The following is a 15305-nucleotide window of genomic DNA, read 5'->3' on the forward strand; positions in this document are numbered from 1 at the left end:
GCTATAGATGTAAATGAGCCTAAGGTTTGTTTTCCCCCTCAAATCTCTTATTTGACAATAAGAGACTTTACCAGTTGAGCTAATTAGAACTCATTGAGCCGAGCTAAGTTTAGTAGTAAAAGTTTAGGATTTTATTTTTCATTTTACTTTCTTTTGGACACAAGGTGAGGTTAAGCTCGTCACCAAGCTAAATTTTATGTTCAACATTGTCCATTTTTGTATCGAACAAACTTAATCTTATTTAACAGCTATTTGATTAACTTATTCTTTACCAATATATTTAAAACCATGACTAAAATTTTTACCCTTTCATAAATCTATGTTGGTAATTAGTAATTAAATTATAATTAAAATTATATTATTTGAGTTAATTACATAGAAATGATTTTTGTTTATTAACTTATAAAAATTAAATTCATTAACCTTGTATTGTTAAAAATTAGATATAATTTAACTACAAAATGGACTACTTGTTATCAACAAATTACAAAAAATAATTTGATACCTTATGAGCTTAAATTTACACACTTGAAACTTAAGTCTATATAAGTATATTATTTTTCATACATGCATACATATTGTAAGGTTGAATTTTATCAACCATCTTGTTGGCTTTATTCCATGCCAATTTGCTTATAATTTAGCACTTAGTAACCTTGTATTTAGGTGGGATTCATGTAAGGGTAGTGTGTGAGAGAGTGTGAAGAAATGCTCAAGATTGTGCAAAGAAGCAAGGACTCTCGACTAACTCGCGACTGGCAAGCCGCCAACTGCAGCACACGTGAGAAGCATGTGGGGAGGTGAAGGGTCACGCCAGCTGTCGCACTATAGGACAAAAGTCCCAGGCTGGCCAGGCCGTTATCTAGCGGCTTGAACTCGTGACTCAGACCAGTCGCGAGGCCAAGCCGCCAACTTACCCTATTTGGGAAAAACTGTCTCTTCATATTCCAAACACACACCACTATATATAGACCCTTATACCCACGAAATGGTGAGAGCTTCCAGAGAGAATTTTGAGAGAAACCTTAGAAAAAAAAAAAAAGATTGCCTCATCCCTAATCTTCACTAAAAGCCTCTTCAAATTCCTCTACTCTCTTCCTCTCCATGATACATCCTTGAGAGGTTCTTAACCAAATCCTTTTTTACCACACCCACGTTTATGAGAAGGTCTTTTGGTGCTAAGGGAAGCAGTTTGGAAGGGACCAATGGTTATTAGTTAATGCTATGGGCTATAGCGGAATTCGGTAAGCTAGAGAAGAAAAAGGTTCGGCGCAACCTCGTTGGAGTAAGAAGTTTGGAGGGTTTAGGTACCTGGGTAGATTAGGCTTGGAGGGTCTATTACTGTTCATGTATCCCAACTACATTTTCTAGTGGATTATTGACCGCTTGGAGGGTAGTGGAGATGTTTTACGCCGAGAGTTTCGGTTTCCTCTTCAATAACACATCGCGTGTTGTCCTTGTGTTTGCATCTCTCTTCCCTTTATCTTTGTCTTTTATTTTCTATTGTGGATGTGATTATAATTGGCTAAGATTGTTTATCAATTCTGTTTAGCTTATGTTCATGTTCTGCACATTAATTGTTTGATAATAAGCTTGAATTGATAATTTGTAATTGGGAGTCTAAACGTTCATAGTGTTTTCAACGCTATTTGAACTTTACACTTGTTGTGGTTTAAATACCTAAGTGTGATCCTTGACCACTTGTGTTATTTACCATGGATGTTGCATTGTATGCCTCTTTGTATGATTTGGTTGGTGATGAATGTAACATGCCACGTGTTTGTGAAAATGCCTGCCTCTATGAGTGATAATCCTCATGATTGTGATGCTATGTTACATGAACCTTTGGATGTTGTTGACATTCCTAACATCAAACCCTTAAAGAAAAATGCTAAGAAGTTTCAAAAGAATTTGAGTAAGTTATTTTGTGAAAATGATGATTTGATTGCTAAGCTCAAAGAATCTAACAAATTGGTTTAAAAATGTAAGAAACTTGCTAAAATTTCTCTTCAAAAGCTGAAAGAGTTTGAATATTTGAATATGGACTTGGATGCTAAATTTGTTTTGTCTAACAAACTTGTTGATTACCTAAAATGTGAAAATGAATCTCTTAAGATGCAGACCAAGTGTTTGATTACTGAACCTATTGATAAAGAGGATGAAAATATTTGTTGCAATCATGTTGTGGTACCCGATTTTGTGCTTATTTTGTGTTCTACCTCAAAGGACAAATCGGTGTATATTCCTCCACATAAAAGAAACCAAAAGGTGGAGAGAAAAGCTCTTAAGTCAAAGCCTCCATTTAGGTCTCAACCTAAGGTTTTGGATGGATCTAAGTTTGTTCCAACTTACCACCATTGTGGTGTGATTGGTCGTATAAGGCCTCAATGTCATAAGTTGAAGAGAGAACAAAACCATGTTGCTAGATCCATTCCCAAAAAGCTTAGTGGATCTAAACACATTGTTTGTTACCATCGTGGTGTTTTTGGTCATCTAAGACCTCATTGTTCTAAGTTTCATGCTCTTAAAAGAATTAAAAGAAAAGAGAAACTTGAGCTTCTTGGAAGTTATGCTAAAAAGAGTAAATTAGTTTTGAGTGAAAATAGAATGTTGTTAAAGAAAATGTTTAATGCTCTTAACTCCTTGACTATGTGCATCTCTGGTTCTCATTCTTCCAACCCTCGTCTCACTTCTTTTGAGACACTCATTCCAAACAATCGTTCCGTTTGAATGAAGAAGGGTTCCTATGGTTGAGCTTTTGCTCTCTTGGTCCTTGATCTAATTCTTTTGATCTTTGTAAGACCCTTCATACATTAAATGTCATATCTACATGCATTTTGTGCATCTTGCATCTATTTGTATGCATTGTTTTGTTTTTGATCTTACTTTTATGTTTCAGTTTTCTGTGAGTAAAAAATTCCAAACCACATAAAAAGTGAAAAATTAAAAAAGTTTGATCATATATGTTTGAGCACATATCACATGTGAGTTTTGCCTTGTACCTTCGTACAAATGGTTTTATGCATTTACGAGCTTAGTTTGTTCTTTATAGACTTATATCTTTGTGGGAAAAATCTTGAGATCTTTGTGTGATTGTTGTAAATCGATCTTCAAGCTTGTCATAAATGATTAGTAAATAGTCTTGTTGGTTTTGAGACATGTATAGACTTGTGCCTATATATCTTCCCACTCTTTATTTTGTTGTTTTTGCTTAAAGAGCTCATCAAATGTAAATCTCTAAATGAAAAGAGATATTGAGCTGCAAAAGCCTGTCGCACATACTAGCATTTGACTAGGAAAAAGGGAAAACGACCAAAATAAAATGTATGATTCCCAAAAAGCCAAAGACTAATTCATCAAATTGAAATATCAAAAATTTCAGGCATCGATCTCACAATGAGATGTATTGATTTAAAAAGTTTAAATGATATGATGTATATGGAGCCAAATGAAAAGTTTCAAAGATATATAATCATTTTCTTGTGGGAGGTCATACATGTTCATCTCTATAATTGAGATAGACCACTTGACTTAGTACTAGTTATGTATGACTTGATTGTATTGATCATTGAAGTTTCACTCTAGACTATGGACTATTCCACACTTGATACGCATACACAACACACATGCCTAATGTTCAATGAATGCCTTATTCATTTGTTCGATTGTACTTGTTTAAATGTGATGTGTGTGTGCTCATCTTTATATGAATCAATCCAAAAAGATTTTTGATAATTTTATATGTTTTTGGAAGTGATTTTTATCACTCTTTGTGTTCATGCTTAGTGCTTACATTATTTTTCAGTGTTTAAATATGTTCTGGGTTAAAAAACAAGTGTTAGAATTTTTGGCGACTTGTAACCCGCCAAACCAAGTCGCGAGTTTTGGCGATTTTCCCAGTCGCGTATTCAGTCGCGAGTTCACACAGAATGGTTTCGCGGCTCACTAGAGACTCGTTCGCGACTCGTCCAGTCGCCAAACGCCCAGAAACAACTTTTTAAAGGGCTTTTTGTGGGAAACCTATTTTAAACCTCTCCCATCCTATCATTAACCCCTCTCTCACTATTTTTACATCAAAACCTAATCAATTTGAATGGTTTTTCATTCTATTAACATCTCTAAGGTAATTTGAAACTCTTTTCTTTGTTTTGGATCCTTGGATTATGTTTTGGTGAGTTTTGTGCTCTTGGTTAGGATTTTCATCATAGGGGTTGGGAAAACTTATTTTTTGGTCAAATTTTTGTATGGGATTGATTTCTTTTAATGATTTGCTTTGGATGTTGGCCCCTTGTGGCAAAAAGATCATGTATTAAGGGTGGATTTCATGATGTTTATGCATTGTTTTACATTGTAATTCATAGTGCAAACGCTAGATGTTTGATAAAATGCCTTTTATGTATTTTCTCGCTTGTTTGGACTCCGATGAGTATTAAACTTTGGGGTTTCTCATTTTTCCTCATTACGAACATGTTTAGTTCATTGGTTGTGTATTTAACACACCTTGCCCCACATGTGCATTTTCCATGCATTGGTCATGCATTGCACTTTGCCACCTTTTGCACACACCTTGCTACCTTTGTCATGCATTGGTTCATACATTGTTTTTTCATCCTAGCATGTCATGTCTTAGGATTGAGCTTCATTTTCTCATTCATCTCGCACCCCTTATGCATCATTGCACCCTTTATGTATCATTATCATTGTTCATACTTTCATCTCTTGCCCTCATTTCTCCTTGACCCTTTGTCTATTCCTGACAAAAAGGGGGAGTGTATACTCTAGAGAGTATACCGGCGAGTTTTTGTCATTTCTATATGACCCTTGTGCACATTCTTAGGGGGAGAAATTCTATTTCTCGTGCACATTTGTAGGGGGAGAGATATTCCATAGGAGAGATGCATATACTAAGGGGAAGAAAACATTGTGTTAATAAGAAAACTTTGTTTTGGTGTTTGGTGTATGATCAAGTTGCTCACATGTTTCACATCATGTTTACTTGATCGCAATTTACTTGTTACGTTTTACTTGTCCGTTTATTACTTGCTTTACCTTGAGGGTCTAATGTGTTTTGTGCAAGTGTTTCAGGTTCAGGTATATATGTTCCAAGTTCATCACAGCTCTTATGATTCATGATATGAGGAGTGATATGATAAGGGAAGTACTTTTTACTATTTATACTTGGTACCTTTGTAGGTTTTTAAGGTTCTTAGTTTATGTTTGTACCCATGTTGCTTTTGTAAACTTGTAGGGTTTGTTTCTATGCATATGTGTAGGCTTTTATGGTTTGTACCATGCTTATGCAGCCTTTATGCTATGTTGCTTTATACTTCAAGCTAAATGTTATGCATTTTCCTTAAGTACTCTCACTCTTGTGCCCTTGTAGGATTTTATTCCTAGATGCATATACTTTATGTATTGTGCATTGGTTGAGTGTTGGTCGTTTAAGTGATTTGCTTTGTGCTTATCAGCTTGAATGTCCTGATGTTCATTCCAAGTGACAATGAACATTGTGGTCACTATCTTCTAGTGATTGCTTGTTTGGTCAAGCCATGGTCTATTGCTTTATTCCATTTTGCTTGATCACATTGTGCTTGTTCCATTTGCATTATAAGTTTTCTGCATAACAATAAACTTATTGTGTTGTTGTGTTTCAGGAAGATATTTGTCTTTTTGGTTCAAGAGTTTCACAGATTCTAGAGTTAAGTGTGAGTGAGTTTTCCAACTGTTCCCAACTCACGCATTAAGTCTAGAGTTTGTTATAGGGTTTTGTCACGGAATAGCCAAAGGGGGAGATTGTAAAGTTGAATTTTATCAACCATCTTGTTGGCTTTATTCTGTGCCAATTTGCTTGTAATTTAGCACTTAGTAACACTGTATTTAGGTGTGATTCATGTAAGGGTAGTGTGTGAGAGAGTGTGAAGAAATGCTTAAGATTGTGCAAAGAAGCAGGGACTCGCGGCTGACTCGCGACTAGCAAGCCGCCAACTGCAGCACACGTGAGAAGCATGTAGGGAGGTGAAGGGTCACGCCAGCTGTTGCACTACAGGACAAAAGTCCCAAGCTGGCCAGGCCGTTATCTCGCAGCTTGAACTCACGACTTAGACCAGTTGCGAGGCCAAGCCGCTAACTTACCCTGTTTGGGAAAAACTGTCTCTTCATATTCCAAACACACACCACTTTATATAGACCCTTATACCCACAAAATGGTGAGAGCTTCTAGAGAGAATTTTGAGAGAAACCCTAGAAAAAAAAAACAAGATTGCCTTATTCCCAATCTTCACTAAGAGACTCTTTAAATTTCTCTACTCTCTTCCTCTCCATTGATACATCCTTGAGAGGTTCTTGACCAAATCCTTTTCTCACCACACCCACGTCTGTAAGAAGGTCTTTTGGTGCTAAGGGAAGTAGTTTGGAAGGGATCAATGGTTATTGGTTGATGCTATAGGCTATAGTGGAATCCGGTAAGCTAGAGAAGAAAAAGGTTCAGCGCAACCTCGTTGGAGTAAGAAGGTTGGAGGGCTTAGGTACCTGGGTAGATTAGGCTTGGAGGGTCTATTGCTGTTCATGTATCCCAACTACATTTTCTAGTGGATTATTGACCGATTGGAGGGCGGCGGAGAGGTTTTATGCCGAGGGCTTCAGTTTCCTCTTCGATAACACATCGCGTGTTGTCCTTGTGTTTGCATCTTTCTTCCCTTTATCTTTACCTTTTATTTTCTGTTGTGGATGTGATTATAATTGGCTAAGATTGTTTATCAATTCTGTGTTTAGCTTATGTTCATGTTCTGCACATTAATTATTTGATAATAAGCTTGAATTGATAATTTGTAATTGGGAGTCTAAACGTTCATAGTGTTTTCAACGCTATTTGAACTTTCACATATAAATAAATTGAGACTCATATACACGAGCTTGTTCATGAATACATTATTATGTTTGAGTTTTTTTTTTTTTTTTTTGGTTTAATAATTGGCCTAAAATTAGACTTGAAATTAGCTAATTTGTTAACTAAACAAATATAAACAACCCTTTTTCTTAAGTAGAACTTGAGCTGTTTATAAGCAGATGAGTAAATTTATAACCCTAAATGTCCTATTCACTTTGACAAAGGCTAGCTAATTAGTTATTAGTGAACTATTAATGATGAATATTTAATACTCCAAAACTATACTTCCTCCCCTCATTAATGGTGGGTTGTACTATATTTTTTATTTAGTGTGATCTATTATTATATGAGAGGAAGGAGCTTTACTCCTATTGTTCCTAAATAATTACACATTGTTAACAAAGTGAGAGGCCTATCTTTATTCTCTATAAAATGTCATGATTTTTCTTTTCAATAACAACTCAAAAATAAGAAAATATTCTTGAATATTTTTTTGAAACAAGTTATGAAAATGATTTATTTATGTAAATATGTTCTAGAGAGAGAGTTTCATCAATAGAAAATGCTTGTTTGTGTAAAGAACTTAGTGAGAAAATGGTTTTTTTAGCAAGCACATAGAAAAATGACTCTCTATCCAAAAATATTTCTTTAAAGTTTTTAAAAATATTTTGAAACAAGATGAAAATCGTTTTCTAGGACTACATGAGAGAGGTTTTGAAGAACCAAAAAACATGCATAGTGTTGGTGTGTGAAAAAAGATTGAAGAAAAATGCGGTTTTTTGGAGAATAGTGATGTAAAAGACTCTCTCTCTCCCTCTCTCTCAAAAATGGGGCATAATGTAAGTATTTATAAGGTCAAATTATGGTTTCTAAGGCATTTAGATTATTTTAGAGCTTCCTAAAGATCTGGAGGTGCCCCACTAAAGATAGAAGTGTTTGGGGCTTAAATATGGAAGTTTCAGGTCTTTAGGGGTAGGTGAAACTATATATGCAACCTCGCCTAGAAACCTATTTTTCTATTAGAGTTGTTGGCCTGACTACAAACGGCTATAATTCACTCATTTTAAATCCAAATTGGACAAAATTTATGTCCCTTTTGAAGTAGTGAAAGCCTACTTTCCAATTAAAAAACCTCATTCAAATATTTTTTGTGGTTCAAAATATTTCGGAAAAATTGTGATCAAAGGTCAATTTTTTTTTTTTTTTTAAAATATCATTTCCAAAGCAATTTAAAACACTTTTGAGTTGTAATTACCCTAAACTATTGAAAATACTTCAATTTCCCTTGATTGACATATGTCAAGCTCCTCATTAGGAGTGTTTATATATAACCACATCTGGTTATGCTAAACATATGAATTCAAACAGTCTAATCATTTCTCTCACCCCAATGACTTTTTATGTATTTTTTTCTCCTAAAGTGAATTTGGATGTTTAACATTTGGATTCAAATTTTTATCCTCCTTCTAATCATCCAGATTCCGCCTTTTGTTCTCCCTTCAAAGTGAATCTAGATGTTGAACATCTAAATTCCATAAAAATTTCTCTCTCTATCTCTCTCATATGGCTGTAAAAAAAAAGGAACTAATATTTCATCAGTGGAATTATGTGGAGAAAGGAGACCGAGAGAGAGAAAAAAATTAAGTGGAAAGAGAGGGTAACTGAATGGAGAGAGGGAGAAAAAATGAGAGAGAGAGAGAGAGAGAGAGAGAGAGAGAGAGAGAGAGAGAGATTGAATAGGGGTGAGAAAACAACTAAATGGATAGCGAAGAGAAAAAAAATGTGGAATTCAAGTGTTGAATCTTTGAAATTGCTTTAGAGGGAGAAAGGAAAAGTATAAGGTGAGTGCACAAGCCTTGGAGGACATACGGATGTACATTTGAAACCAAATGTGATAAAAAAATTTTGGAATGTAATAAAATATCTTTTTATTTTATTTAATATATTGATACCATGTAAGAAAAAACAAATTATTCACAAACTCATAATTTGTACTATCAACTATGTATTTATAATTATGTTATTGCAAATATTTTTTTTTTTTCGCATAATTTATCACATTTAAGTTACTATTGTAAAAACTTTTTATATGTAGATGCGAGATTGTGTCTAATATTACTATACTAATTTTTGATGTACTAGCACTTGACATAATACATATTTTAATCTAGGGGTTGTAATCAAGAAAGTCAATACTGTACCGGCGGCTGTATTGGTTTAGTCACCCGTACGATATATTTCAGATACCGGTTAATACTGGTGTACCATTTCGAGAGTACCGCTATTTTATATGTTTAATATATGTATACACACAACACACACACACACACACACACACAATCTCTATTTACCATAAAACATTACCTCAAAAATTCCTGTTTACCATAAGAGTCTGATTGGGAACAGTTTATTTAGCTGAAAGTGAAATTTTTTTGCTGATAGTACGTTAGAAATGAAAAATGAGAAAAATAAAAAGTGAGTTAATTTTGATTTGATATTTGTTAGGTTCTAAAGGTTTAGGAATTTATGTATTTAGAACTCTAATTTGTAATATTGGCAAACCATGATCAAAACAATATGTTTAATCTTGTTTGAGCTTGCTTAAAGTTGATTAATTATTGTAAAGTTAGAATCGAGAGACTGTAGATGCATTGGGGCATTTCGGTCTGGCTCGATCGATTGAAGAATAGACTCGATCGATCGAAAGTCGACCAGATTGTGTTTTCTGCAGTTTTTCCAACTCAGCCCTAACTCATTAAACGTTTAAGGTCATATGTTTTTGCCCTAGGTATATAACGCAAAACCCTAGCCACGTTTTTAGAGTTGCTCCAGTTGTATTGTTGCTCATACATTACTGTTTTGTGTAAATCTCTTGTGAGATCTAGAGGAGCTTTCCTTTACACAAAGCTTAGGGTTTTCAAGATAGAGATTACTTCAACATCTTGATGATTAACTTGGTTGCTACCATTGAAACTTAAAGAATATCAAGCATGGGTGCTTGTAGCTGATTAAAGAATTCAAGAAAGAAGGAGTCCGTGGATTCGGAGCTTGCACGGGGTCGTGTCAGTAAGTTCTACTGGTAGGTAGCATTAGGAAGTCGAGCGGGGAGCTTGTAAGTCCTTTTGTATGAACTTCGATTCTTTCATAGTGAATTCAGTTTTGCCTTGAGGATCGGTGGGTAAAATCCTCACCAGGTTTTTTACCGGTTTGGTTTTCCTGGGTGATCATATCTTGTGTCATTTATTATTCCGCTGCTATATATTCTTGATATGATTGTTTGATTGTTTTAACCTAGAATTGCTTAATTTGACTAAGTAACAACTTGGCTAATTAACTAGGCTACTCAATCTGGTTGTGTGTTAAGGGGTCTAAAACCGTTCAATGTTCACATGGGTCACTGACTTAGACACACGAAACAATAAACGTAAAAAAAGATAAAATTGTTTTACTAACCTTGTGTTGGTAGATTCAGCACAAAAAATGAGAAAAGACAAGCAAAAAGAATTTGAAAAGACAAATGAAATTGAACAGAAGAAAAAGGCATCTGGTATGGTTATATGGGGAAGAAGAAGAAGGGAGCTCAGCGAAATGGAATCACCATCAGCAACGTACTCCCGGCGGCATGGAAATTAAATTAGAATGTTATTGCCTTAGGAATATTAGATCTGTAAGCGAAACCTTTTTTATTTTTTTTTTCTTTTTCCTTTTTTCAGATATGAAAGTCTTGATTTTTCTGTTCCGGACCGGTATAAGTTTTTTGGCCGAAATACAGTATTTGCTCCGGTAAGGCCGAAATAACCTGATATGACCGGTATTTTAACCGGTACGAAACAAAAGTGTTTCTGTATAGGTTTAGGTTCTGATAAGAAAAATTTTGGTCGTATTGGCCGGTACAGTACGAAATCGACTCCATTGGTTGTAATGCCATCTCAATAATTGAGATTGAGAGTTAAAAATTTGTTGGTGCAACCACAAAAATAATGAAAATAACACAAAGAGAAACTGAATAATACTTTTGAATATTATTAATTTGAAGAGAAATAAAAAATACACAACACTATTTGGACTGAGGCACAACACTTGTTCTCTTTAAATAGATTCAAGCCCTTGGTTGGCTAAACTTTGTAATTGGTGCATACCTTCTCTGACTTGTCTCTCCCAGGATACAATAACCCAACAAATGTCATATGGCTAGAACAACTTCTGCACAAAGTGTTCAAGCCTAAAACTCCACTAGAAAGAACACTATTCTTTGCCCCAAACCTCTCTATTTTTTAATGTATAAGAATGCTTGCAATTGCTGGATTTTTTGGTGTGTTAATGCTGTTATATTGCAGTTACTTGGATGGGTTTGAATGAGTCTATTTATAGGCTCAATGGGCCTCATGAAATTATTACCCAAATTAATCTGATTAATTAGGTCCATTATCTGATGTAGTGGATGTTATAAGATTAATTGCTGGACATAAATCTGAAGGGCTAGAATTACACAATTTAAATGGATTAGATAAGGAGTTTCTGAAAAATAAATAGACCTAACAACTAATTCATTAAGTGGGTGAATGTCTCTTCAATTTTCCATAATAAAATGTCCTTTTACTCACTAATGAATATAGAAATAATTCTGAATGTAGCTAGCTAAATATTTGCTTCAATACATATCAGCCCATTAATCACCACAATTAAAAGTAATAAAAGAGTCTCTCTCTCTTTCAATTTAGGATTAAACATTTCACTAACTCCTTATCTTCCATATTAACTCCCATCACATTATATTTATATTGTCATATAAATCCATATTAATTAATTAATATTAAAATGCTCCAATAATCCCCCACTCAATTTAATATTAAATTTTATTAGTTAAAAAGAGATTACCAGGCAAAGACATGCATCATAAAGGTGTGCTATACATTGAACCTTCACTTAGTAAAATAGCGATCTCAACTCTAGAGTCATAGCAGTCTCCGACTTGAACTATGACTACTTTTGGGAAATTAAGCATCATTGCTTACGCATAACAACCCAGGTGTTGACATGAGCTTTTATAGCTAGCACTTTATGGTCGTGTGCTAATCCTAGTTTCATGAGTGTATTTGAGATTGTAGTGGGCCTTTTTGTTATATTGGGCTGGGCTGCCTTCTGCGGTACTGGGCCCAAATATTTTGAGTAAGGGAGTTGAGACCGGTCTAACTGCAACTCAATTTGGTTTGGCTTGTGCGCAAACTATGCCTCGTTTGCCAATAGCATGCTTATGGTAGATAGAGCTATTTTCGATGAGTTGTGGCAGACTGACATGATAATAATAAAATAAAAGAAGATCCTTCAGCTTCGTAATTAAAGTGAATAAACAACCTCCAATTAAGAAAGATAATCATAATAACAACAATAACTTTTATAAAGAGAGCAAGGGAATAAGTGGATAGCATATGGGTTAGTAAAAGAAGAAGAAAGAAATCAGATTAAGTTTGATTCGCAAGACCGAAACTAGAGAGAGAAGAACGTTTCTTCTCAATGCAATAATCTTTCAGGGAAATCCTGTCATGGAAATTAATCACTTTGAGGAAAATGAACCTGAATGGTTGGTGCCCAAGTGAACTCCTTGCTTCTGACAAAGAGCAGGACTTTGAGAGGAAGCGAGGGAATCAACCTATTAGTGCATACCTGCCGATCTAACTCTCTATTTATTTCTTTCTTCCTTTTTTAATTTTTCTCTTATTTTTCTTTTCTTTCCTCCACACTTGTTTTCTATTTTGTAGTTTTTCTTAGAGGTTCTTGTTACCGTGATTATGGTTCTCCCCCTTTTTGTGCCCGACAAGGGCCTCCTTTTATAGTGCCTACCGTGACTGGGTTTTACTATTTTATCCTTTAACCACCTTTGTTTGGTCTGGGTGTACTTACCGACCATCACTGGTTTGTCTATGTGCCACTCCTCATCACCAGACAAAGAAGACTCTTTTGTTTGTTTGTCTGCTGTGGAACCCTTTTCTACTACGGTGTGGGTGCTCTCTCTCCCTATCTCTCATGGCATATACCTAGTGGTTCCAACTCAGCCTTACTTCTTTTGGGTGGTATGTCATCCTAGCAGGACACTTCCCCCAAAAGAGCCTAAGTAGGAACCTTAGAATATGTTTTTCCCCTTTCCCTACCGCTAAACCATGCCCTCTTACCTCTGACCCATGACCTCACCATGTCCCGTATTGGCTGCGTACAGGCTGGTGATTTTTAGGCCTTGCGCGTGCCTCCCTTCCATGTATGTCAAAAATCTGCCTGCTACTCATGTGTTCGCCGTGGTCTGGAGGCTTGCCTGTATAGTCTGCTGTCCGTCCTTGACCTTTTATGTGAGTTGCTTTCTGATTTCTCTTTCCCCTTAGGCCCTTAGGGACTGGGATTTATTTGATGCTGGGCTTTGCCTTCTTTCAGTCTACTCCTTGACTGCTATTATTTCTTGCCATACCACTTTGTCATTCTTGCTGTGACATTTATTTGACCAAATCTTGTTGGATCTCTTTGGGCCTACCACTTATTCTTTCCTCAGTGGCTCAATATGGCCGTTGGTTTTTTATTACATTACTTGTGGGCTTCTATGTCCCATTTGTTTTCTCTTTGGCATCCTTGGCCCCTTTACTTTTCTTGGGCTTCCTTGGCCCTTTTCCTAGCTCTGTATTCCCATGGGCTTTTACTAACTTCATTGGGCTTCCCCGGCCCAATTACCTTATCCTCATCCTTGGGGTTTATGGGCTTGCCATCAACCCCTTACTTTCTTTACTTACATTACTTCGGGCCTGCCATGGCCCATTCTCACTTTTCTATATCATATATTGCCCATGAGTTTGCTATTTCTCTCTTTCTGGGCTCCTTTGAGCCTGTTTGCTTCCTCAAGGCCTATTTGTTTATTTTATGGACATGTGATCCATTATTCCTGCCGCTTGGGCTTAATAGTTTTTTCTATCTATTTACCAACTCCTTTCTGCCCGTGTTGCTGGGCTCCTTCTTTCTTTTTGACTTCCAAAATGACCATCAACATTTAGCCCCCTAAACATATGAAGCGTTCTTGCGGTTCATATGTGAATAAAAGACTTTCCTGCCATTTCTACCTCTCTTCCTTCTTTTCCTTCGTGGGCTTTTTGAATAGTGGACCCCACCTCATACACACACACACACACACACACACACACACACACATATATATATATATATATTTCTTTTCTCACTGTGAACAGTGTTGTCTCTTTGAATTTCCCAGATTAGTAGTTATTCTAAAACATAGCCGCCGTTTCATTAATTTCATCCCCTTTCTGATGGCTGACCCGTTGCCTTCGTTCGTGCCGAAATTGATGACCTCAGTATTTAAGAGAGAGTCCCTTCATACTCCAAACACAAACTCCTTCTCCCTTTCCAAAACACTCTCTCCGTTCCCCTTTCTTCACCGCTTTTTCTTCCTCAAACACTCCCATCTGTTTACTTCGATCAAATCCCTGTATCATGATGTCGATGAAAAGTCAAAGCTTTTCTCGCCGTAAAGGAAAAAAGGCCATTTCCAATCCTTCCGTCGCATGTGATGTAGGCAAGAAGGCCATGGATTCTGAGTTGGACCATTCTGATGAGGAAGAAGCATAGCGTGCCCTGGATAATGAGTGCACCCCTCTTTGCCGGTGAAACACGGATGTTTCTTGGGCCCCGTTGGCCTCCTCGATCCCCGATCTTGTCATTCGCAAAGGCACTTTACTCTCCGTGCCTATTCATTTTGAATTTGGGTCGGGTATCGCCTTGGGCTGGAGGGAATGGGTAGATAATGAGTTATCTAACATGGGTTTCATGGGGTTTGATCGGTCACAATCTGAATGACCCCTAGTGATTAACCCTAATTAATTAATTTAGCCAAGTAATTAATTAATCAATTAATCATGCAATTTTATGAAAGTACAAACAAATCACCAACAACTAAATATGCAGCGGAAAATAAATAACACGGTGATTTGTTTACGAATGGAGAAAACCCTAACGGCAAAAACCCCACCGGGTGATTTTCAGGTCACCACTCCTGAAACTCCACTATTATCAAATCAAGCGGTTACAAGTAAAGGAATCCCAAGTACCTTACCAACCTACAGTTGAACCCTTACCCCAATACCCAATTGGACTTGATCTGTAGTGACAGTCTCCACCTTTAATGCACGGCTCCCAAGTACGTGACTAACCAATGCGCGGATCCAAGTACGTGACTTCAGAACACCAACTGAGGAAGAATGGTTGGCTGCAAAGTTCTTCAGTTCATCCTTTATGATGAATAGCAGGAAGATGCTTGGTTACAAAACCCTATGGTGCAAATACACAGCAACTTCTTGATGGAAGATGAACTAGGTCAAGAACTTCGTCTTTTGATCACAATTTGCTTGAACAGAGATTGCTCAATGAT

This window comes from Quercus suber, unplaced genomic scaffold, assembly GCF_002906115.3.
Source record: "Quercus suber isolate HL8 unplaced genomic scaffold, Cork oak 2.0 scaffold_118, whole genome shotgun sequence".
In the NCBI taxonomy this organism is placed as follows: Eukaryota; Viridiplantae; Streptophyta; class Magnoliopsida; order Fagales; family Fagaceae; genus Quercus; species Quercus suber.